This window comes from Balaenoptera musculus, chromosome X (assembly GCF_009873245.2).
Source record: "Balaenoptera musculus isolate JJ_BM4_2016_0621 chromosome X, mBalMus1.pri.v3, whole genome shotgun sequence".
In the NCBI taxonomy this organism is placed as follows: domain Eukaryota; kingdom Metazoa; phylum Chordata; class Mammalia; order Artiodactyla; family Balaenopteridae; genus Balaenoptera; species Balaenoptera musculus.
This window is the reverse complement of record NC_045806.1, coordinates 6,729,194-6,754,611: the sequence shown is the minus strand read 5'-3', so window position 1 is coordinate 6,754,611 and position 25,418 is coordinate 6,729,194. Positions and strand designations below refer to the sequence as shown.

At 48.6% G+C, this 25,418-nt stretch overlaps 1 protein-coding gene across 5 annotated transcripts in view; it reads right to left on the bottom strand.

Moving 5' to 3' along the window:
- TBL1X (transducin beta like 1 X-linked) overlaps positions 1-25,418 on the bottom strand; it is a 226,573-nt gene that overhangs the window by 117,816 nt on the left and 83,339 nt on the right. For all 5 annotated transcript variants that reach the window (XM_036839112.1, XM_036839113.1, XM_036839111.1 and 2 more), the window contains exon 2: positions 24,762-24,835. The gene's annotated coding sequence lies outside the window, so the exon portion shown is untranslated. The remainder of the gene's footprint in view (positions 1-24,761; positions 24,836-25,418) is intronic.

Sequence of the window (25,418 nt, the reverse complement as noted above, 5' to 3'; positions counted from 1 at the left end):
GGAAGGACACCCCCAACACTTTTTGCATGATTTCATGGTAAACTGTTTCAAATGTAGCACAGTACAAGTCAGACTTGAGGGATACTGTTGCCAGATGTCAGCTGTGACAATCTTGGCGCTGGTTTAAACTCCGGCTGGTGACCAAACCCATTTGGGGCGCTGGCACACTTAAAAGAAAAAGCACCTCAATTTATAAGTTGTGCTTGTTTCCACTGAGGGTTTTCAATTCCTAAAATGTCCTAGGAATTTGAGCCATGGTTAAGGATTCCCTTTCATGTTTGTCTACCTTTTCCTAAAAGTCAGCAAGACGTTGAAGAGAAGGGCACCTAACACGTGGCTCCCAGGAGCCATGAAGTCAGTGACTCTGTCAAGGGAATTATTTATTATATGAACCCTCTAAATCGAAAAACTGAAACAAGATTAACATTTGGGCAAAAAGGTATTTACATTTCAGACACGAAATAATGAGTTCCCTCTTATCAGCAAGGTTGTTAAGCCACTTCGCTGCCAGCAAACAGAAATAAAACGTGATGCACCCATCTAACGTTATTACTGACGAGAAAACCTTCACGACTAGAGTCGCTGGACCATTTCCCAGCCACCTGTGGCCGTGGGTGAGCCCCATTTTTGACAGTGTCAGACACGGATAAGAACCGCCAACTATCTCACAGGGCGGGGGGGACAGCCCACCACACAAGAGTCAGGACATGGCTTTGCCACCTCCCTGCAAGGCTCTGAAGCCCCCCTCCCCATTCACTAGGCTGCCAAAGCAACTTTCCCTCCGAAGCATGACTTCTGTAACCTCACGAAAAGAAAAGCTCAGCTCTGCAAATACAAAGGTGAGAAGGGAAAACATCTCAGAGGTGAGAGACTTCGCAAAGGGAGGGCATGCACCTGCCCAGTCTGTTCTGTTCTATTTCGACGTGTCTACATCTTAACATCATGAAACTTATCTGATTTGACTGTAACTCTGCTTTGCAGACCTTTGAAAGTGTGACACCTCCACTCCCGCAGCTGACAACGAGGTGAGAATGAAATCCAAGTTCTGAAACCTCCGAGTGCCGCTTAAAGCGTTCCGCCTCAGACAGAGGAAATGCAAACTGCGGCATTTGGAGAGTTTGGGGGATGGGGGAGAAGCCTCCAAGGATTCAGGTATGTGCTAATAATTCGAGATAGGAAAGTAAAATAAACCACCAAGGTACTACATAGTGATTCTAGTATGTGGCTCTAAAAAAAACCTGTTCTGTTTGAAGCTGTAATCTCACAAGACACTACAAGGATCCCTTGAGGCTAAAATCTATTTCCGGTGGATTCTTAAGAAGTTGGTCTCCCAAATAATTCTCCCCCCATCTAGGGAAGGCACCACAAAGAGGGCTAAGGTTAAATTCCTATAATAAACCCCAGAAAGAGAGCAAACCAGGACGGGGCAGAAGCAGCATCAATAGGGAACATTTTCATGGAGAAATTTTCCCAAGAAATTTTTCCAAGTACTATTAATACCAACGCTATCAAATTACCGCCTAGGAATCCCTGAGAACTGGAACACATTATTCTCCACTTACAATGTGCCCCCTTACCACTCTGTTCCTTTTAGAGTAAAGACACCTAGAACCGGGGAGGTTATTACAATAACATATGCACGGATATGAAAAATGGTTTAAGGTGTTTTGTCAGGAATCTCGGACAAGTTCACTCTGGGAGAGTGCCTTGCTTTATAAACTTAATTTTAATACACCCTGGTGCTTCCAGGACTCTGACTTGTGATGCTCTATCCTAAGAAATGCATTTCCTTGAATAACCGCACCAATGGAGTCTCTCTGCATCCCATTTTAAAGGTATGGGCTCCGGGGGGCTGTCTCAGGTGGGCAGGCAGTAGGCTCTGGGGGTGAGGCCAGGGCAGGTGTGGGCATGGGAGAGGGGAAGCAATGGTAGGGGCAGGGCAGTTAGGAGGTGAGGGGGGGGAAGGGATGGAGATGGCATACGGCAGAAGACGGGCCCTGGGTAGAGGGTGGGCTTGGGGAAGGGTGGGGTGCAGTACGGAGATGGAGGGCTTTGGGTTCGGGAGGGCAGGCAGCTGGATGCAGGATGGGGAATAGGTGCAGGACAGGTGAAAGGGCACTGGGGGGACGGGAGCGGGTAGGAGAGAACCCGTCCCCAGACCAGAGCCATTCCTGTGGCGCCCACCTGGCCTTACACCTCCCCACACTAGATCTGGGCAGCAGGTAGAGGTGGGTGACACCTGGGGCACCAGGAGGCCTCCATCTGCTAAATGAACTTCACCTGCTGTTCTTCAACCTGGGGGCATTCCAAACAGGTGAGCACTGTCACCCACCACCCCTTCCATCCATCGTTCCCTCACCCCAGACACTGTATGGTACAAGCAGAGCGTATCTGAATGTACTCCGTGGTGTTCGAGGGGTTTCCTCGCATTCAGGGGCAGGAAGCTAGGCTAACCCGTGCGTGTACACCCCCTTCACCATGGACACACCTGTGGACTTCACAGAGGTGCGGTCTGCTTCAAGTTCCTAAGCAGGACTTAGGGATGCCTGAAGACAAGAAGAAGAATTTGCTCTCATTAGGGCAGTAGCCAAGACTTCATTTGACACCATGTGTCCTATTTATTCACCCCTGAAGGCGTGAAAATCAGCCGATTTCTCTACAATACAGAACACAGAAAATATCCCAGCTGAATTCTTCACCACCTTCGTGTCGGATGTGCCCTAATCTTCTAGTGACATGTCAACACCGGGATGGGGCAGCGCCAGACCCCTGGAAGCCAAAAAGATGCCCACCCACCTCCCAACCCAGACACATTTATTCTTCCCCTCAAATAGAGAGGAATTATGTAGATTGCATTGCAGTGATCCAAGAATCAGAAAAAAGTCCTACTTCGAAATCAGTTACAAATGGTGGTGATGAACCACGCTTAATTGATTTTTTTTCACGGCTGTGGCTATTCTCATGTAAAAGAAAAAACAGGAAACATGAGTTTTAAAAGGCACTGGATGAGATATACAGAAACAAATATTAAACCCCTTTATTTGAAATTAAAAAGTCTAACAATTCCTCGAGAAGGCAGGATAAACACCTAGGGAAGAGGATGTAGGTGAGCCAAGTACATCCTGAAGCTACAAACTCTCCCATGGTGAGGGGACGGGGCCTGTGCCCGTCCACTAGTTTGTAGTCAGTGCTCATAGCAATGCCCCACCTGGTACAAGCTCGGGAAATGCTGGCTGAATGATGAAGAGAGGGAAGAGGGGAGGAGGGAAGAGAGGGGAGGGGGGGAGGGAGGGAGGGAGGAAGGAAGGAAGGAAGGAAGGAAGGGAGGGGGGGAGGGAGGAAGGAAGGAAGGAAGGGAGGGAAGGAGGGAGGAAGGAAGGAAGGGAGGAAGGGAGGGAGGGAGGAAGGGAGGGAGGGAGGGAGAAAGGAAGGAAGGAAGGAAGGAAGGAGGGGAGGGAGGGAGAGAGAGAGGGAGGGAGGAAGGAAGGAAGGAAGGAAGGCAGGGAGGGAGGGAGGAAGGGAGGGAGGAAGGAAGGAAGGGAAGGAGGGAAGGAGGGAGGAAGGAAGGAAGGGAGGGAGGGAGGGAGGAAGGAAGGAAGGAGGGGAGGGAGGGAGGGAGGGAGGGGAGGAAGGAAGGAAGGGAGGGAGGGAGGGAGGGGGAGAAGGAAGGGCTCTGTCTGGTCTGACTAGGTCAGATGGGGGCAATCCCATTACGACAGTATCAAAGAGACAAAGTACCACATCCCACGCCCACCCCTCCAGAAGCGAGGTGTGAAAACAGGCAACATACAGGAAACGTCTCTCCCATGCAGCACATAGTACAACATGTAACATGGGAAGACCCACGAGCACTCCGGCCTCTGGCACCCCGACGTGGGCAGTACACTGACCGCTGTTCTGAAAGGAGAGGCGACCACACGGTGGCCTAGTAGTCAGCCCTAAGAAGTGATGGAACCGCGACACAGGCTACAACACGGAAGGATCTCGGAAACACTGTGCCTGGGGAAATAAGGCAGACACGAAAGGACGCGCGTTATGTGACTCGACATCTACGCGGCACCTAGCGTCGTCAAATTCTCAGAGACAGGAAGTAGAATGTAGGTTACAAGGCGCTGGGGGCAGGGAGAGATAGGGAAGGGTGACGTATTGTTTCACTGGTTCAGAGTTATTTGGGGGCGATGATGAAAAAGTTGCAGGTAGAGGTGGTTGGCTACACAACATTATGAATGTATTTAATGCCACTGAACTGTACATTTATGAATGGTTAAAATGATATTGTTATGTATATTTTCCACAATAAAAACAAAAAAAGAGGGCCTTCCCCGGCGGTCCAGTGGTTAAGACTCTGCACTTCCAATGCAAGGGGCGCGGGTTCGATGCCTGGTTGGGGAACTGAGATCTCACATGCCACGGGGCGTGGCCATAAAATTTAAAAAAAAGAAAAAATACGTGACTGGATATGAAAGTTTTCATAACTACTAGGTAGTCTCTTTGACCTGCTATACAAATAACGACCCAAGGGTTGAGATTTCGTAACTATCCACAACCAAGGTGGGTGAGAAGTCCCAGGTTCGAGAAGCCACAGCTACACCCCAGGAGCTGTGACACGATCTCACTCCTTTGAAATGCTGCATAGTTAGCACTTGGCAGCAAGGTCGGCGCCTCGGGCAGTAAACAGAGTGGACACGTGGGAAGAAGCAAAGGAAGGAGAAGGATGCGGAGCAGTGGGTAACGATAAAGATAAACGTCAAGAAGGCAAAGATTATGAAGGAAAAAGCAGGCGCAGGAGACAGGAACAGGAGTCAGCAAGAAGAGAAAAAATGGCATCAATAGATAAGGAAATTTATAGGAGCTTAAGGGAATGAACGATTAAGCAACGCATTTGCCTGTGGAAAACTGAGTTTTACATTCCTATTCAAAACAACGTACATTACCAAAATAAAATCAAAGCTGTTCTTCGGGTGACCAAGTGGCTTTGTTTCACTCATTAATAAACGAGCTGGCTGGTTCCCAGGCAACGCTCTGGACCAGCCCCTGCCCCCTGGGCATTCTCCCTGGTCCCAGCTGCACGGAAGGCCCCATTTCCCAGACATGCCCGAGGAGTACATGCGGCCCTCTTAGGCAAGGATGCCTTCCTCTGGACTCCAGAAACCTCTTCGTCACCGGTGCACTGGCTCAGATGTCACCTCCCCGACCTCCAGAAGGCAGGTGCAGCCCCACACAGCTGTCATCACCCCGCAGGAGGACGAGGACACTCAGGGGCCCTCCCTTCCCAGCAGAAGGGGCAGGGCTTTGCACCCCTAAGACGGCTGACGACTGGCTGGTCCTCTGCACTCCCCGACCCACCCCACTGCCACCACTTGATTATAATAACCGGCACAGAGCATGAGTCACTACGTCATCCTTGAATGAATACATACATGTCAGAATAACAACGATTTAGTCCATAAGTATATCAACTGGTAAGAGACAGCTTAAATCAGCTGGGACAAGGGAGAGCGGTGAACTGGGAGATAGAGCCTGGCATCTGAGCAGAGAGAGGCAGACAGGAGGCTGTGCGACTCAGTGACCTCTTCTGCTACAAAATGGGGACAGAAGAGAACATCAAATGGGCCTAGTGGCTGCTGAAGGGCCAGGCATTGTGCTAAGTGCTTTCCGTGGACAACTGCATTTAACCCTCATATGAGGGGAAAGATGTTCTTTGACAGAGCACAAAACTTAGGCTGAAAACTTGGAGCTTTTGCTCAAGGGCACATGGAGTGAACAAGAGTCCCAGCTGGGATGGCAGAGCCCGAGAAATGTTGGACCAGCTCCATCTCTGGGATCTGTACCGGGTCTTCCCTGCTGGGTTCCTCCTGGCCCCGACCCACTTTTTCTGCCACTCCTCCCTCCACAAGCCCCCCACACCCCATAATGACTTGGATTGGGGGTAGCCCCTGAGTCTCTGAGGGATGCCCCCGGGGCATCCTTTGCCCTATGGGATGCGCCAATCAAGACTCAAACAGCCCCACCTTCTCACTGGTTTCTCTTAACATTGCTAAGAACAGGAAGGAGGGGCCCCTTCCAGTGAGGTTGAGGATAAGACTACAGATCAACCAGAATGACATGCAGCGCTAATTTAAAAGCTAAATTCAGAATATCCCTGAACAGCCCTACTCATAATAAGCAAAGCAAAAGTAAGGGGAAAAAAATCTTTAAAAATTCAAATGCCTTTAAAAGATGCTGTGTTGTGAACATGGGTGGGTTTTCTTCCAAGGAGAGGAACACTACAAAATGAACTTCCTTAAAAAAAACGTGCAAATGTTCAGAATTCCAATGTAAAACCAGCCCTACCTCCATGACATTTTGTTCAAACTAAATAAGGTCTCAGTTGATAGTTTTGCATGAAAATACATTTTGGTACGTTCTTTACAAAGAAACATAACTGCTAAAAGTTACGGCAACACCAACCAAAACATTAGTTAATCATATTAAATCGTATGTAAAATAATTCCTTGGGAAAAAAAAAAAACCTCTTTATTTTAAAATAAGTTTAGACTTACAAAAAGTTGCAGAAATACTAGAGAGTTCCCACGTAGCCTTCACCTAGCTTCCTATTGTGTTAACATCCTAAATAAACATAGCAATGGTCAAAACGAAGAAATCAACACGGGCACAATACACCTAACTAAACTACAGACTTTAAGCAAACTCAGAGGTCCTTTTTCTGTCTCCAATTTCCATCCAGGACCCCACAACCCATCCATCTGTGATAGTCACCCTTTCTTTCCTTGCCATTCAAAGCCAGACTCTTTGGACGAGGGCGAGAAGTTATTTCGTAGAATGCCGCCCCCCCCCCCACCCCCCCCCCCCCCCCCCCCGTTTGGGTTTGTCCAATCCTTCTCTCGATTAGATGCAGGTTATGCATTCCGGGCAGGAATACCACAGAAGTGATGCTGTGTCCTTCTCAGGGCATCACATGGTGTCACTATGCCTTATTCCTGGTGAGGTTATCCATAGCAGCTGGGCTCAGGTGGTGGTATCTGCTGAGACTCTTCCCCATAAATCACTGCTCTCCTCTCCTTGGTAATCGGCAAATATCTTAGGGGAGATACTCTGAGCCCACACTAGTATTACCGCATGATTCTTAGACGTTAGGGATATAAAAATTAACACATGGCTAACAATGTATACTTTAAATGGTTAACATCATTTGTATCCTTTTCAAAAGGAGAACTCCCAAGAGGAAATCTTTAACAATGCAATTTTTAAAAAGAACTTTTGAGTTCAATCATTGATGAAGAGTTAAGCAAGAGTAAGTACAGGGCTTCCCTGGTGGGGCAGTGGTTGAGAGGCTGCCTGCCAATGCAGGCGACATGGGTTCGAGCCCTGGTCTGGGAAGATCCCACATGCCGTGGAGCAACTGGGCCCGTGAGCCACAACTACTGAGCCTGCGCGTCTGGAGCCTGTGCTCCGCAACGGGAGAGGCCGCGACAGTGAGAGGCCCGCGCACCACAATGAAGAGTGGTCCCCGCTTGCCGCAACTAGAGAAAGCCCTCGCACAGAAACGAAGACCCAACACAACCATACATTAAAAAATAAAAAAAAAAGAGTAAGTACAATGCTTAAAATGTCAAGGGATTAGCTGTGTCTGAGCAGGAATCCAGGCAGCTGAGAGCAGCAAGAAAGTCAATCCCAAAAACACATCCTAAGAGGAAGCCTTGGGCCATGAGGCATCTTGCCAGGAATCTATCCGAAGGACGTTCCGAATCATCACTTAATTTTGTGTAATTTTTATCCTGAGTATAAACAAAAGTTCTCTTAGAGTATCCATTTCAAAATGATACTGTAAATACAAGTAAGTTGAGGGCTAAGTTTATTGCCAATAAACACTTTCACTAAAAAGAAGAAATGATTTCTGTACCCCATACATTGTTTTAAAAAAAAAGTCTATTCGTCTTAAAAAATGAGTTACGATGCCCTGTGGTAGAAAACGCCCACATGACCTGAAGTCACAAGCAAACTAGCATCCTAGACCCATCACTGAGACCTAAGAGCATGATTAGTTCATCTGCAAGCATCGGTCTGCAACCCCGATGGGGCTCAACCCAACGGAAAGACCCCTTCAGAAGGGCATGGTGGGTGGGGTACAAATGAGAAGCAGGGCCAACTTTAGCATACTTAAAGAAATACACTAAAGACACAGTTATGTAAAGTTTTAAAATAAATGTAAAACTCTAGTGAAAAAATAGTGTGTTCTTAGAGCACCAACAATTTGCTTAAAGAATTAAAAAGGAGTGGATGTACAGCCTTACAGACACATGGAGATCATCCAATACACAGTTTACATTCTAAGACTTCAAGCAAACGCATCTCATGAACCCTGCACTATAAACCGTAGCCGGTTTCCTTGGATTTGGAGCCAGACAGGGTTCTTCCCCAGCCCCACTGCTCTCAAGAAGTGTGACCCTGAGCAAGTACACTCACTTCCCTCCTGGGGATGGGATGACAGGTAAAACCACCTCTCAATTAAAGGCAACCATCTGTATAATGAACACGTTCCAGCAAAGATTTCTGGTAGCTGGTGAGTTAATCAACTCAGCACATCTGGCTCAGAGTTAAGCTCACAGTTACTGGGTGGGGTGAATGGTGTCCCCTGAAAAACGTATGTTGAAGTTGTAACTCCCGGTACTTGTGAATGTGACCTTATACAGAAATCAGGTCTTTTGCAGATGGAATCAAATTAAGATGAGGTCATACTGGACTAGGGTGGGCCTTAAATGCAATGACTGGCGTCTTTAGAAGAGAAAGGAGAGATTTGGAGACACAGACACCTGCAAGAAGGCCGTGTGAAGATGAAGGCAGAGACTGGAGTGATGTGGACACAAGCCAAGGAACGTCCGGGGCCACCAGAAGCTGGGAGAGAGGCATGGAGTAGATTCTCCCTCAGAGCTTCCAAAAGGAGCCAACCTTTCCAATACTTTCATTTTGAACCTCTGATCTCCTGATCTGTGAGAAAATCCATTTCTGCTGCTTTAAGACCCCCCAGTTTGTAGTAATTTGTTTACAGCAGCCAGAAGAAACTCATACAGGATAATGATGATATTTGGTAAACACATTTTAAAAAATACTTGTATATTAGAGATACATCCGAAAATACTCATGGGTGAAATAACAAGATGCCTGAGATTTGCTTTAAATTACTCTAATAAAAAGAAAAAAAAACAGTGAGGGGACAGGTGACACCAGCTCATGAAACCCTGACAGTGGCTGAAGCAGGGTGAGGGGGAATATACCAAAATATTCTATACACTTTTGTATATTTGACAATTTCCATGTTAACAAGCTAACAGTGTATATGTCAGACGTTAGCCGACTAGCATCTAAACTATATACGGAACGCTGTCCCAATCTTTCACCAATGCAATCAACTTTAATATCCAATTTTACTCACTAGCCTCTTTGAAACAGAAACAGCAGCAAAACCACAGGAACCCCATTGATTAAAGCAGCCATCACATAGTGACGAATGGCCAGTAATCATCCAACTCAGTTTCTTGAAATAAACCTGAAATTCATAAACCTCACCTCCCTATATGCTTGATCAGATAAACAGTATCACAAGCATCACGGACTTAGGTGCACTGGATAAAAATAAGGAATGCTTTTTTCTAGGCACTAGGGCCGTAGCGCGCAAACAGAACTAAGAAATGGAATCAACACGTTGAACGCTTGACCCTTTCCTAAGGCTACCCCTGTGGGGATTAGGTTCCCCTGGGGAGCATCAGCAAAGAAGCGTTCAGCTTATAGACCTAATGAATGCAACGCGGGCGGGTCCAACAATATGACCATCACATGAGAGATGGCACTTCAAGTGAGTATGAAAACACTGCTTAAACATTCACTTGCTGTTCTGAAGCAATAATTAAGGCTGTGAGTGTACTGGCTGGGGGCCTCCACAACACATCTCATCTGTGCAGTGGAAGCCACAGGCATCTACCCTCGGGAAATGGTCAGCAACATTCTGGTAACGATGCTGAAGTTTCCCGATACGTTCATTTAGCAAACGCGGGCCTGATTCTCATAACCCCTCCTCGGGGAACAATGGGCTCACGCTTCACCTAAACTGCCCTGGAAAGAAATGAAACCGGAGGGGCAGCCCTGAGTCAGCGTCCTTCAGGAGAAACCTTGGCGAAACCTACGTGAAAAATGCAATGAGAAACACAGTCAGGGGACCTCCCTGGTGGCGCAGTGGTTAAGAGTCTGCCTGCCAATGCAGGGGACACGGGTTCGAGCCCTGGTCCAGGAAGATCCCGCAGGCCGTGGAGCAACTAAGCCCATGCGCCACAACTACTGAGCTCACGTGCCGCAACTACTGAAGCCCACGAGCCACAACTACTGAGTCCACGTGCCACAACTACTGAAGCCCACGTGCCGCAACTACTGAAGCCCACGTGCCGCAACTACTGAAGCCTGTGAGTCACAAGTACCGAGCCCACGTGCCACTACTACTGAAGCCCACACACCTAGAGCCCGTGCTCCACAACAAGAGAAGCCACCGCAATGAGAAGCCCGCACACCGCAACCAAGAGTGGCCCCCTGCTCGCCGCAGCTAGAGAAAACCCACGCACAGCAACAAAGACCCAACGCAGCCAAAAATAAATAAAATTAAAAAGAAAAAAAAAAGAAACGCAGTCAGGCCTTGGCCGGGCTGGGCCAGGCAGCAGACCTCCAGCAGCTCACAGGGGTCCCTGCTTCGCTCAACAGGCAGCAGGCTTCCCTTGACTTGACCCTCACATTTCCAACTTCCTTTCAGAGTTCGGGGACCTGCACAGCTGGCCAGTGTACAGGGACCTGGCCCTCTCCAAGGAGACAATCTTTGGAGAGAGCCGTTCCTGCAGCATCGAGCAAGTGGAAAGCACCCTAGGACAGGGTTTCTCAGCCTCGGCACCGGTGACATTTGGGGCTGGGTGGCACCGCTGTTGGGACCGTCCTGTGCACTGCAGGGTGTTGGGCAGCATTCCTGGTCTCCGCCCAAGAGATGAGGGGAGCGCCTCCCTCCCTGGGACAACCCAAACCATCTTCAGACATTGCCAAGAGTCGCCAGGGGGCAAGATCCCCCTTCAGTGAGAACCAGAGCCCTTGAAGGCTCCTCACTGGAGCCTAGTCCAGTTCTGGAATGTTCCGGAGCCAAGTGTGAACTCTGACTCCTTTTGATGCATCCTGGTGGACAAGAAATGGAAGAACCAATCATAACAGAGAGCACGAGAAAAGAACTTGCAGATGTGCAAGCTCACGAGTTTAACCGACTCACTCAGACGGCCTTTGGGAAGATGAAAAAAAACTGTTTCTGTGCAACATCAGGCCTCACGTGAAAGGGGTCTTTACCATTTTCACTCAGCAGGGCTGTCATTTCTAGGGACTCAAGATGGATGTGCAATAATTTTTCCAAGAGCAACAAGAACCACAGCAGTACTAATAATGACAGGGGTTAAATCAATATGATTTTAACGAATATCAAGGCTGGTACCAGGGAATTCCCTGGCGGTCCAGGGGTTAGGACTCCGTGCTTCGACTGCAGGGGGATGGCTTCAATCCCTGGTCAGGGAATTAAGATCCCGCATGCCAGGAGGCACAGCCAGGGAAAAAAAAAAAAAAAGCTGGTACCAGTGTGGTTCCCTTTACTTTCATGAACCCACTTAAAAGATCCCCTCTGTCATCTCCATCTTCCCGTTCCCTTCCTCGACCTTCTGTCACTCCCAGGTGCAGAAGTGCTCACATCCAGCGTGGGAAATGGCTGTGTGCTCCCTCCTTTGCTGTCTTCTGGCGGGGGGGGGGGGGGGGGGGTCAGGGACTAAAAGGCTGACTTGTTGAGAGGAGGTCAGGGTGTAAACCAGCTAGCAGTCCCATGCTGCTCACTTCTCTTCACGGCCGCACGGGGATCCTAGCCCGCCAGATCCGGAACCCCCAAATGCAGCGGGCATCCCGTGCTGCGTAAAGGAAAATGACAACCAGCTCTTAGCTCACGGCCCCGTCGTTTCCTCCCTCAGCCTCGCAAGAATAAACAGGGCGTGCTTTCGAGTCCCTTCTCGGCTCACATACGGGATCTGAAAAGTCAATCTAATTATTCTGGTTCCGATTTCCAGTTCTATCGGTAAGCGTCGACACAAGATATGTCAAGGCCAGTCCCTAGAAGACATAAAATCGGAATCCTAGAAGCTGCACCATCGCTACCCCACAGGCAGGTGTCCTAAAGCCCCTTTCACACCAAATTTAAGACTGGAGCTTGCGACGAGGCCTGGGTGGGCTTCCCAGTGCATCGACGGTGGAGATACAGTCCGCAAAGTTCAGCTCTGTTACAGCTTCTTGCATCACGTTGTTGTGGAGATGAATTCTGTTATAACAAGACGCCTCAATTCTCTGCTGAAAAGGAATTTATCTGACACCTCCCTCCCCCTCTCTGTGCTTTTATTTTCCATGGCTGGCACACAGAGTAATTCACACATTCACAAATATTTAGGGGAAAAAAACACAAAACAATAAACTGCCTGGAACTGTAACAAAATGCCTGCTACTCTTCGCTTTAAGGCATTTTACATTAAATAGGATCCAAAATCCCCCTGGGGTTTCAAGTTGCCAGAGCTTATTTTTGTGAATGATTTCAACTTAACTCCTAGGATAACTGTCTTATTAAATTGCTGACACATCTGTCCCACTTAAATCTATGGTTTCTGCAAACAGGATAAAAATGACTTGCATAGACTAGAAGCATCATGGTTTCATTTCTTTTTCCTCTTATTATCAGTGTTATCTGTTTGGCAAGCTGTCCGAGCTTCCTCAGGACGACAGAGGTCGCAAGACTTTGCAGTATCCTTAGAAGAAACGGCCCATTCAGTTCCACGATGCCGAAGCGGCCCCTGCACCTGCCGCGGCGACCCGTCTGTGCTCGAGCACAGGACGCCGCTTGTCTGACTGCAGCATCCCGTTCCGGTCTGCACCACCGACAGAGCCCTTTTCGGCCCCGCATCTCCCAGGGCTCCTTCCCGCTTCCTCCAGCTCGGCGCGATGCAGCGCTCCGCCTCGACCCTCAAACGTGCACGCGTTCCTCACGACGCCCCGTCGTTCTCGGGACCGGGACCAGGGCCAGCTCCCACGGCAGCAGCTTGCTTTGGGGGGGAGGGCTGGGGGTGCTGGGAGGTGGGGGACCGCCTCCAGCTGGGGTGCGTGCCGGGGCCGTTTACTACACCCAGGAAACGTACTTAAGAATTCCCTCACGGCCCTAACGAGACGTGGGTGCTCCTCTGCGGCTACCCAGCGGACACGGGCTCGATACTGCCAAGACGGGTTCGCAAAAAAGGACCTTTCCAAATGCTTTCTGAGTATCTTGGAGGGGTAAGTCACCAAACCCGAAGTGACGAGGACACATCCAGGCCCCGTGGCCGTCTCCCGCCACGCTGGCGACCAGGGAGGGGCAGGGTTCCCGTAATTCAACTTGAGAGAAAGCAGCGCAGAGCAGGGAGGACTTTGTGGCTTCTGTCACTTAAAAGGACACTCTCAGACTGACCCCTGACAAACGCCGCCTTCCTAGCCGTACACTCAGTGGACCAGCACACGGGGGGCGGGCGCCCCACTCACCGCCTCCGCCTTGGTCCCACCGGGCGGCCCACTTGCCCCGGTTCGAGCCCGTGAGCAAGCTCCCTCTCGCCATTTACAAGATGGGGCCGCGGCCGTCTGCGCCCCACGGAAGGACCAGGCCAGCCTCGTGAATCTGCAGCAGGGTCTCTCCCCCACGGCACTGGTAACGTTTGGGACCACATCACTCTGTGGGGGGCCGTCCTGTGCACCACAGGATGCTGAGCAGCACGCCACCCACTAGATGCCAGGAGCTCCCCTGCCCCCGGCGGTGACAACCCCAGAGCACCTGCGGACACTGCCAGATATCTGGGGAGGGGGAGGGGCGGCAAACGCAAAGCCACCTCCTCAGAGAACCACTGCTCTCAGGGGTCAGGGACCACACAGGTTTCCAGGTATCCCCCCAGATAAAGGCCCAGGTCAGTCTGGCTCTTCTACAGACGGATCTTGTCTCCTGCCACCACCGCGGGCCTCACTGAACTCGCCCATCAAATAAGGCTCCTGATCTACCCGTTCTGTCCACGAAGGGCAACCCCTGGCCACATGTGGCTCTTTAATGTTAAATGAATTAAAATGAAACAAATCTAAAATCCAGTTTCTCAGGCACACTGGCCACATTTCAAGAGCTCAAGATCCACACGGGGCCAGGGGCTGCTCCACCGGATGGCACGGGTGTGGAACGACCCCATCTTCATAGGAAGTTCCGTCGGGGGGCGGCTGCCCGAGGCCATCCGACGGCATTCATTACAGTTCCAACGCCACACGTGCTTCGCGAGGGCCTCAGGAGAAGAATGACCGGGAGGCAAATTAACACCAGGCACAATGGAGGATCTAGGCTCGGAAAAATAGGAATAACTCATTTCAAAGAATGTGGCGGTTCTTAAAGGTTTAAAGAATGGGAATTTCCACAAACTGACCACTGGACCCTTGGACAAGCTGGTAATTTTAAGAACTGTATTTTTTAAAAACAGGAAGTCGAGAGAGAAGGCATTTATTCCAAATTTACAGGCAATACATGAAAAATGTATGAACCTGGAAAATACTTAGATGGGCCTAAAAATATAGTCTGGGTTAAAGGAAAAGGGTCGCACCTACCTCATCCGAACAAGCTACGTGGGCCCATTTAAATGACCTGCTGCACCTCATCACGTTACCCGACCTTCCCTGATTAGCCTGCTCTCAGTTCTGTGCTCCTGGAGTTCTCCGGGTCCATCTACAAACCTGTTTGCATACTGCACCGCCTTCAGCAGGCCTGCTATCTGCCCAAGTGTGCGGCACACAGCGTCCGAGGCATTCCTGGGTACAGCGCACTCACGTGCCCTGGGCTTGTCCCAACCCAGGGAAGGACGCAACACCTTCCAAACTTCAAATAGCCCTGTTGCGCTATACTTTGGGGGACGGGGCGGGTGCTAAAAGACAAAAACACATTTCCAAGGATACTTATCTTAAAAATCCTTAACTTGAAAAAAATGTACATTTTCATCTTAAAAACCTCCCTTTATTATTGGGTTGGCCAAAAAGTTTGTTCGGGGTTTTCCGTAACCTCTTACGGAACATCTAACATCTTTCTGGCCAATCCAATATTTTGAGAGCTAACGGTTCACTGGGTCATTTTGATCTTACTTTTGCACACATCCACACAAAACCCTGTACTGGAATGTTCACGGTAGCATGATTCCCATGGTCAAACCGTGGAAACAACCCATGTCCATCAACTGATGAATGGATGGACTAAATAGGGTCTATCCCTACAATGAAATAGTATCATTTGTCTATAAAAAGGAATGAAGCACTGACACATGCTAGGGCACGCACGAAATCTTGAACACATTATGCAAAGTGAAAGAAACAAGTCACAAAAGGCCATGTATCATATGATTCCATTTATACGAAAAGTCCAGAATAGGCAAATCCACAGGGACAGAAAGCAGATGTGCAGTTGCCAGGGGCTGGGGAGAGTGAGGAAGAAATGCGGAGTGACTGCTAAGGGGTATGGGGTTTCTTTTGGGGGTACTGAAAATACTCTAAAATTAGACTGTGGTGATGGCTGTACAGCTCTGTGAACACCCTAAACACGATCAAATCATACACTTTAAGGGGGTGAATCTGATGGTACGTGAATCATACCTCAATAAAGCTGCTGAAAAAAGTGGCTCTGGCTGAAGTGGTTACAAGCCATCCAGCCTGGGCCATGAACCCCAAATGCACTAACACAGCTCGTTCCTTCTCTGAGACAGTGCATGCCGTCAGCAAGCAGAGGATGTTTCCACTCTAGGGAAGTCTGTGTGTGTGTGTGTGTGTGTGTGTGTGGGTGTGGGTGTGGGTGTGTGTGTGTGTGTGTGTGGGTGTGTGTGTGTGTGTGTGTGTGTGTGTGTGTGTGTGTGTGTGGCAGGGGACACTCACTTTTGATAATCACTTCTGCAGTATCAACAGAAGGGAACATTTTCACAGTCGTTTCTGCACTTTCTCCAAGGAACATTCTTTCTTGCTGGGGGACAGTGGACACACGGGGCACGAAGTCTGTCCCAGCCATGACTCTGGGATTCCAAAAGCGATTCCAAAATGCAGTAATTCGGCTGCCATTTCCAAAATCCCTGCACGGCCCGGTACACCCCACTCCGTTCGTCCTGCAGGTGCTGCAGTCCTGTCGATGAAGTCCTGTGACGCCGGGAGGGGCGCCCGCTCGCCGAGCCTCGCGTGCACCCTACCTGGCTGACACAGAGCCTGTGGTGCGGACACTCCTCAACCTCCAGAGACTCAATGGACCCGAGAACCTGCTTTAGCCAGTGGGACCCCAAAGCCTCCCGGGGATGCGGAGCAGCTCTGCCCATGCCCGGGCTGCTACACGAAGGAGGCGTCTCACTCTCCTCTCAAAGGGAGCGCACGGCTGCAGCATCACAGCATCAGGACCAAGCCAGAGAAGACACATGGCAAGAAGCAGATCCCTGACAGGGTGACGTATTTTGTGGCACATCAGGTCACGCCAGCCCTTGCTAGCCACAGTCCAGAATTTCTTTCTTCACAGCTCAAGAACTCACCGCAGCTGCAGAGTTTACAGGTTTCGAGAGCCATAAATCCATCTGCCCCCTGCTTATCTAACTTCATACGATATTAATATTCTACCTACATCCACTGACAAAGACAAACAGCTACAGCACGCAAAGTGACAACATTCTATGTCAGTAAACACTGTGACAAGACTCAGCTGAAAACACATTGGCAGCTTAGATTTGGTGTTTTAGAGGAACATACGTTTTGTAAACCAAACACTATGTGGTCACATAGAAAAATGTCTTCAAAGTGCATGGAGGTCTTCCCTGGTGGCGCAGCGGTTAAGAATCCGCCTGCCAAGGCAGGGGACACGGGTTCAAGCCCTGGTCCGGGAAGGTCCCACATGCATCCCACGGGCGGAGCAACTAAGCCCGTGCGCCACAACTACTGAGCCTGCGCTCTAGAGCTCGTGAGCCACAACTACGGAGCCTGCACTCTAGAGCCCATGAGCCACAACTACTGAAGCCCGCGTGCCTGGAGCCCGTGCTCCGCAACAAGAGAAGCCACCACAATGAGAAACCCGTGCACCGCAACAAAGAGTTGCCCCCGCTCTCCGCAACTAGAGAAAGCCTGTGTGCAGCAACGAAGACCCAATGCAGCCAAAAATAAATACATTAAATAAATACATTAAAAAAAAAAAACTTAAAAAAAAAGTGGATGGAAAAATATTAAAGGTCAGGAAATACCCAGCCCTTTATCACTGTAAAATGCAGTGCCTCCGATTAGGTTTGTAAATGAAAAAATGAAAGTAACCAATAATGTAATTAATTTAACAAAGAAAAAAATGTGAATCACACTTAAAATTAATCAGCAACATTAAAATAAAGACTAAATGCCTACCCAAGAATGTAATTAATTTAACAAAGAAACTATAAGTAAAAACTTGAATCATACTTCAAATTAATCAGCAACATAAAATAAACCAGAAAATCCTTCTGCTGTGAGGATCTGCCTTTCAAATGAAGCTTTTCTTTAGGTTTACCAAAAAAAAAAAAAAAAAAATGCATACAACAGCGCCTTATTTAGTTTGAAAAAACAAAAGGTAGCTGGTGTCTGTGTATTTTAAAAGACTTAAAAATGCCGCGAGAGCACTTTGTTGAGTAAGGTAACTTGCCAGAGATAATATAAATTTTTGTAACAGATCTTCAACTATTTCTATTGCGCTTACATCAAGCTCCAAGCCTGCAGCCTACGATTTCCATCTCAGACCAAAAACCAGATCTAACCTTCGTGTGGCAGGCACCCCTAGCAAAATAATATCCTGCTCCATTCTCAGCACCCAGCACTCAGAAGGCACTCCGTACCTGCAAAACAAACGAACAGATACAAGAATTCTGTTTTCCTACTTTGCACCAAAATGTCAAAGAAATTCATTTCAATTGTTCTGTGTAAATAAAGTTATAAGCTCATCAGAGTTGAAAAGACACCCCTGCAAGTAAACAACAGTTGCTTTAGGATTAAATACCGCAATAACGTGTCAGGACAAAATCAGATCCCAATACAGGAGTGCTAAGTAGATAGATGATGCTTAAGTTACAGACACATTTCCGAATAATCAAGAACTCTTTCACATAAAGACTTCATCATGTTGATTGCAAAGTGTCTCAAAAGTTTATACACACAGAGCCAGAGTCTACACTTTCGCAGAGAAGGAAAGGCACAAGAGGTGGAAAGAGGAAAACAAAATCAGGGGCAGCGGGGGACATTCACACATCCCCGTTAGGGGGTTCTGGTCAAAAGCTAAGGAGGAAGAGTCCTCAATGCAAGAGAGCACGGTGGGACGTGGGCTGGCACAGGGTGCCATTCTGAACACTTCCGCTACCCATCAAAATACTTCTTCTATCGCTCTCTCCTTCGGAAGCCGACGGGAACGAGGCAGGTGGGATGAACATATAAGCTCATCTCAGAAGACAGTTCCTACATCAGCAGAGAATTGTGTTAAGGGCACTTGAGGAAGAGTATGAGGAAGATTCTGGAGTGTTCTATGTGAGTACCTCATCATTTCCCCACACACCACCTGGAACACTTTCTATGTCTAAACAGTGGTCACAAGTCAGACATAAAGGGACCCAACTTTAAAATAGTTCTTTGTAAACCATTCAACTATCCATTGATGGGGGAAGGGATAAACAAACTGTGGTGCGTACACACAATGGAACATTATTCAGCCACAAAAAGGAAAACGGTTCTGACACATGCTATACCATCGCTGAACTGTGAAGACATTTCACTGGGTAAAATTAACCAGGTACAAAAGGACAAATCTTGTATGACTCCACTTATATGAGGTCCTTAGAACAGTCAAATTCAGAGACGTAAAGAAGAATAGTGGGTGCCAGGGGCCGGGAGAGGGGACTAGAGGGTTGTTTAATGAGTGTAGAGTGTTAGTTTGGGAAGATGAAAAAAGTTGTGCGCGTGGATGGTTGCACAACAATGTGAACATACTTAACGACACTGAACTGTACACTTAAAAATGGTTAAGATGGGAAATAAAACTGTCACCTATTGGGAAAAAAATGGTTAGGATGGTAAATTATATGTTACGCATATTATCACTATAAAAAATAATCCCTTGTAAATCTGACTTAAATAGGTATTAAGTAAAGGCATGATCTTTCAGTTACAGTCTTCTGGAGGACTATTTTCAGGTCGGGGGTTCCTTTAAAAATCTGCTAATTGTGCACAGAGGTATCTTATAAAAGTAGGAACTTGGGGACTTCCCTGGTGGTCCAGAGGTTAAGACTCCAAGCTTCCACTGCAGGGAACGCAGGTTGGATCCCTGGTCGGGGAACTAAGATCCTGCATGCCTCGTCGTACAGCCAATCAATCAATCAATAAATAAGTAGGAACTTGGAGGATCCCACAATTTTTTTTTCTGATGGCCATGCAGCATGCCTTGTGGGATCTTCGTTCCCCAACCAGAGATCGAACCTGGGCCCTGGGCAGTGAAAGCGCAGTGTCCTAACCACTGGACTGCCAGGAAATTCCCCGCAATTATTCTAAGTAATAAGATTTAGAATTATTACTGACCATAAAAAAAAAAACCAAATTATGCAAACTCTTTAACAGACTATAAATTAAATGAAGTTGAACTGAATTGATGCCTATGAATTTACACATACGATCACACTGTCAAAAACGTATTTCTTCCTGCAAAGGAAAACATAATTTAGGAACAGAAATCCAAGCATATACTTTTCTAAAAGTACAGTCATACTGCGTATTCATGACATCGTTAGGAGGATCAAAAACTCCTGACCATGGTGCTTCAGAGTCACTGCCGACAGGCGCTGAACTACTGTGAAAGAAGACAGAGGGCGATGTTCAACACGTGCCAAGTTTTGGGCCAAACCCCAGAGCAGCCAAGCTCGTACTACTGACATCTGGGGCCAGATAATCCTCTGGTCTGTGGCGGGGTGCGGGAGACTGTCCCGTCCACTGTGGGATGTTTGGCAGCATCCATTGACATCGGTATCACACACACCCCCAATCAAATCAATCAAACGTGACCATCAAATATGTCTCTAGACTTTGCCAAGTGTCCCCTGGGGGTAAAAAACTGCCCCCACTTGAGAGCCACTGTCCTAAACCAAGAAAGAGATCTCTGGGAACCACCCATGTTTACAAGGAAAGCCAAAAGGAAACACTAAGAAAAACAACATACTTTGATTTGGTACAAGAGCCAGAAGTAGCAACAGATGTCAGAAACGAAAGAAACGTCTCACCATTTTCGGGCCAGTTTACAACCAGCATTGACAGCCAATTTCAAGAGCTTATTCTTGAATTTAATTAATCAGAACGTAATGTCTATCTGCATCAGATTCCATCGTGAAGAAGTTCACCAGACTTTCAATCCCTCAGTTGGGACACGGCTGCTCCTGACGGCCCCTGCCCAGCCTGTGTGGGTTCGAGAAGAAAGGAGCAGCTTCTCGGGGGAAAGCAGTTTTCCTGATGACATGGAGGGAGGGAGTGTCTGTGGGGCTCTACCTGTGTGTTCTGGGCATTCAAGAAGACAAACGTCGTTTGAAAGAACAGTACACTGAATAAATCTGAACCGAAGGTCGGAAGGGAGGAAGGAAGGGCTGAATCACACTATCAACAGCACCTCATCAAGCACGTTTCATCAGCTGGAGACCACAGAAAATGCAATTGTTCCACCACATGGAATTCATGTCTTTAAATCAACAGGCGATGGTTCCGAGGGCACCCGGGACGCTTTATGGCTTTCGATAAGACAAATGAGCAACACCCCACTCCAGCCCATGGCACCCCAGGCCTGCTGAACAAACACCACCCCTCCCCGGGCTGCCACCTGCACCAACTTAGTATGAAAACCCCGGCAACCGGTTTGGTCTTTAACACAACGGTCCACCCAGATGAGATCCACAAAAGACACTGTTTTGTCCTTGTTACTGTGCCCAGTTCTAATTAATTCTAACGGGAAACTCTCTCTGGGCTCCAGGGAACCACTTCTCTCAGAGTCAGGGCTCCTTTTAATGACAGCTACCTGGGTCATTTGAGCCCTTCTTGGATTTTATGAATAGAAAGGAATTGGTGAGAACTGGCCACCCATCCCAGTTACTAGGAACCCCCTACCAAAAAAAAAAAAAAAAAAAGAACAGCAGAGAACAATGAGAAAGCAGAAGGCTTAGAATAAGCAACACGCGTGTGCGCGCACACACACACACACACACACACACAGAACGCAGCCCCAAAGCAAACACTGTGTAGTCCGGGGTTCTCCATCACTTCCAGACTGTGAAGAAGGCAGGGGAAGTGGGAAAAGGGCAGGAGGAAGAACGGGCATGTGCGCTGACTCGATGCGCTCAAGACACTGCTGCACACGCTGTACCGAAACACTACGAGGCAGGGATTAACCTCCTCGCTGCACAGAAAAGAAGACCGAGGCTCTGAGGATCCAACCAGCCTCCCAGAAGGGCCAGAGGCGCGGGTGATGGAAGCAGGGGGGCTCTCCTGCTCTCCTGCCTCCGTCCTTGCACTACGACAACACTGACAGAGGACACCGCTCAGCCTCTCGCCGCCTGGATGACTGAACTCCAGGTGGAAGCAAGCAGCCCCTCTGAAGGCAGCTCCCGGAGACGCGCGTGGGCAGCGGCTCTGGGAGCGCAGCCGGGTGGCTCTCGGCAGCAATGACACGGGTGCGTGCCCCGTGGACCGTGGGTTTGACTTCCACCACCCCAAGAGCTGACAACACCTGCAGGGCTTCCCCGGGCTCCCAGCTGCCTGACCCTCCTCCCCGATCACACACAGAGGCCTCCAAAGGGGGATGCAGCTCAACAGGACAGCGGGCTTGGCTGCCTCCGAGCTGGGTCTGTTTCTGTCCACGAAAGGGATTCATCCCCAGCGGCGCGGCTCAGATCCCAGCCCTGACGCTGGCACTCTTCTCTTTGGCGGGGGACGCGGGGTGGCTTGCTCTCCGCATCAGCTGGGCCAGAACTCTCTCCTGAGCAGCGTCCTGAAGGTGGGGAAGCCCGACGCCATCGCTGCATCTTCCGAACTCGGCAGCTCCAGCACTGCCCACATGACCTGGGGAGGCCCAGGGCTCCTCTGTGCCATAGCAGCCTTCTGTGGGCAAGAGAGGCAACAATGGCACCGACCTCGCCGGACGGCATGAGGAATAAATGGGACCTGAAAACAGCATCTGGCTCACACCGAAACCTGTGCGTGGGTGTTCACAGCAGCTCTGTTTGTCGTAGCCTCAAACTAGGAAGATCCCAGACGCCTTTCAACGAATGAGTGGATAAATACACACTGGTGCACCCAGACTGTGGAATACTAGGCATAGGCGCTGGTAATGATACACAACACCTGGGATGGATCTGAAGGGCTGGAGGCTAAGTCACTAAAGGCAGTCTCAAAAGGCCGCACGTTGCATGAGTCCATTTATGGAACATTCTTGAAAGGATGAAATTACAGAGACGGAGAAGCCAGTTGTTGCCAGGAGCTGGAGAGGGTGACCATACAGACGGGGCACACGGAGCTTTCCTTGTGCTGATGGAAGAGTTCTGCACCAGATTACAATGGGGGTTGCTCGAATCTACACGTGATTATATTTCACACACTGTCCACATGCACCCACACACGCACGCACATAAGAACTGCTAAAATCCAGATAAGGTTTGCATTTGTGTCAACACTGCCCATGTCAGTTTCCTACTCTCGATAAGCAGTACCTTCACCTAAGATGTTATCAGCCGGGGAAGGCGGAGGAAGGTGCTCTAGACTTCACTGTACTATTTCTGCAGCCTCTTTTTGAGTCCAACGTTACTTCAAAATAGAAGTCTTCAAAAATAACAGTGTCTGATTCATGAACAGATAAACAAAATGTGGTCTATTCATACAATGGAATGTTACTTGGCAAACAAAAGGAATGCTACAAAGAAACTTGAAAACATTATGCTAAGTAAAAAAGAAACCCGTCACAAAGCACACGTTACATGATTTATTTCATTTACATGAAACGTCCAGAATGAGCAGATCCCCAGACACTGACCGTAGACTGGTGGTGATCAGGGGCTGGGGGAGGTGGGAATGGGGAGTGACTCCTAACGTGTATGAGATTCTTTGGGGAGTGATGAAATGTTTTAAAATCAACTGTGACGGTTGCACAACTCTGTGAATACACTAAAAACCACTAAATTGTATGTGCACTCCAGATGGGTGAATTGTCAGCTGTGTGAATTATGACTCAATAAAGTTGTTAACCAAACTATGGCAGTGTCTGGCACACAGTAAGTGTTACAGAAGTATTTTGCCATGATATACTCATCCTTCTTCACCCGTGGGGGCTGGTTCTAAAGGTCACCTTTGGTGCACAAACATGGCAGCTCTAATGCTAAGAGAATCAGAATCAGTCTCCTTTAGGCACTGTGCAGACAGGGTCGAGTTCAGAGTCCTTGAGTCTTCCTTATACCTTTTCTGCCCCTCCCCCCAGTTCCCTGCATTCCACCAGGCTGGCCTATCCACTTTTCCCTAAAAAAAAAAAAAAAGCTTTCTTATTCCTGACTCCTCCCCTTTGCCCACAGAGTCCCCATCTAGAACGCCTTTCTTCAGTACGCCTTTCTTCAGTACGTATTGAAATCCCATGCAGCACCGAACCCAACCCAAGTGTCCCTTTCAAGAGAAAGGTCCAGCCTTCCTCAGCTGCTCCAGCACAGGCTGATAGACCCTTCCTAGGAATTCCCACAACAGGAGATGTCTGCACCGTCCATGGCACACCCCATCCACACCACGGCTTTCCAGCACCTGTAATCCCTTACCCCAAAACACAAGACACACCTCACACATCCCTGTATACTCCACAATGCTCCAGAAGTAACAGATTCAAAGGATGGTCATCCCAGAAATAGGAGACTTTCATAAAAGGTGGTCTGAAAAGGATGTTCTTGATGTGGGTGAGAATCGGGCCTCGCTGTAAACTGGGTGAAATACAGCAGCCAAGATGGCAACTCCAGAACCCAGACGGCCCTGTTCTCGGTGAGTCTGGGTTCTCTCTACCCCTCACAACAGTCCACGTGGGGCTCAGACAGAAGGAAAACGCCTCCCCAGGGGCCTAGAGCACAGGCCACGTTGCCTCACAATGGTGCCAAACAAGGTTTTTATGGAAAATTCTGGTTGGTCCACAAGCAGTGGATGCCTGTCATTTTCCAAACACCTTCTGAGAGGCACATACAAGACAAAGGGAGTCTGTGAAAGGCAAAAGAGTCAAAAAACTCTGTTTATTATAAATCAGCCATCTGAGGAAAAATAAGTACCTGAAACGCACATGGGAAAAACCAGCAGCAACGATGCTTGCCTCGGAAGCACACGCACCTTAACAACCATCTCCACTTCTCTCTCCTCAAGTTCCTGACTTCCAGAAGCTAAATAACACAGGAGATTGCTATGAAGTGCCGACGCAGATACAAAGCATTTTCTGGTTACCAGATCACCTACTACAAGAAGTCCTGGGAAATCACTGTTTCCGGTGCGTACAGCCAATACAGTATTAGTTAATTTTTAAGCCCAGAAAACGTGGAGCGGTTGACAGGATATTCATTATGGAATAAGAAAGAAATCCATTTTACAATTCCACTTACTCAGAGCCAAATGCAGGCAAATCCCTTCTTCCTTCTAGGGTTTATTTTTAGGCCTGTTTTCTGTCTTCAGTTACCTGTCAATGAAAAAAATACCCAAAGTCAGGCAAAACACATCAACGAAGATATCTCAAATACATTCTCGACCGTTCCCGAAGCAGGCAGACTTCTGAAATAGGAGGTCTTAAGAAGCTGAAATAATAACGGCGTCAGATGGCGGACAACCACCGTAGGTGAACGGCAGGCTTACGTCTCTAGGTAAAGCACACGACGCGACTGTCCACACACACAAATCTGTTCAAAAGTCTCGCTGAGAACCGACTGTGATCACATCCCCAGGGAATTCCAGTCACTGAAACATCTACCCATCTCTCATTTTTCTCTAGCATCCTAAAACACGCTAAGTGAAAACACAGGTATTTCTAGATTCAACACAACTCAGCACATGCTTATTGAGAACCACACGCCCAGTCCTGTGGAAAGCGGAAACGCTGCTCAGTGCGGCCCTGGTTTCCGGGACACCTGAGGTCTGCCGTCATGTGACACTTACCCGGCCGGACAGTGAGAAGGGGGGTCGGGGGGATCTCAGTGAGGGGAGATCAGTGACGATAAACTCGCCAGAAAACTCACAACGAGACCGTTTAACAGGAGAGAAGTGAT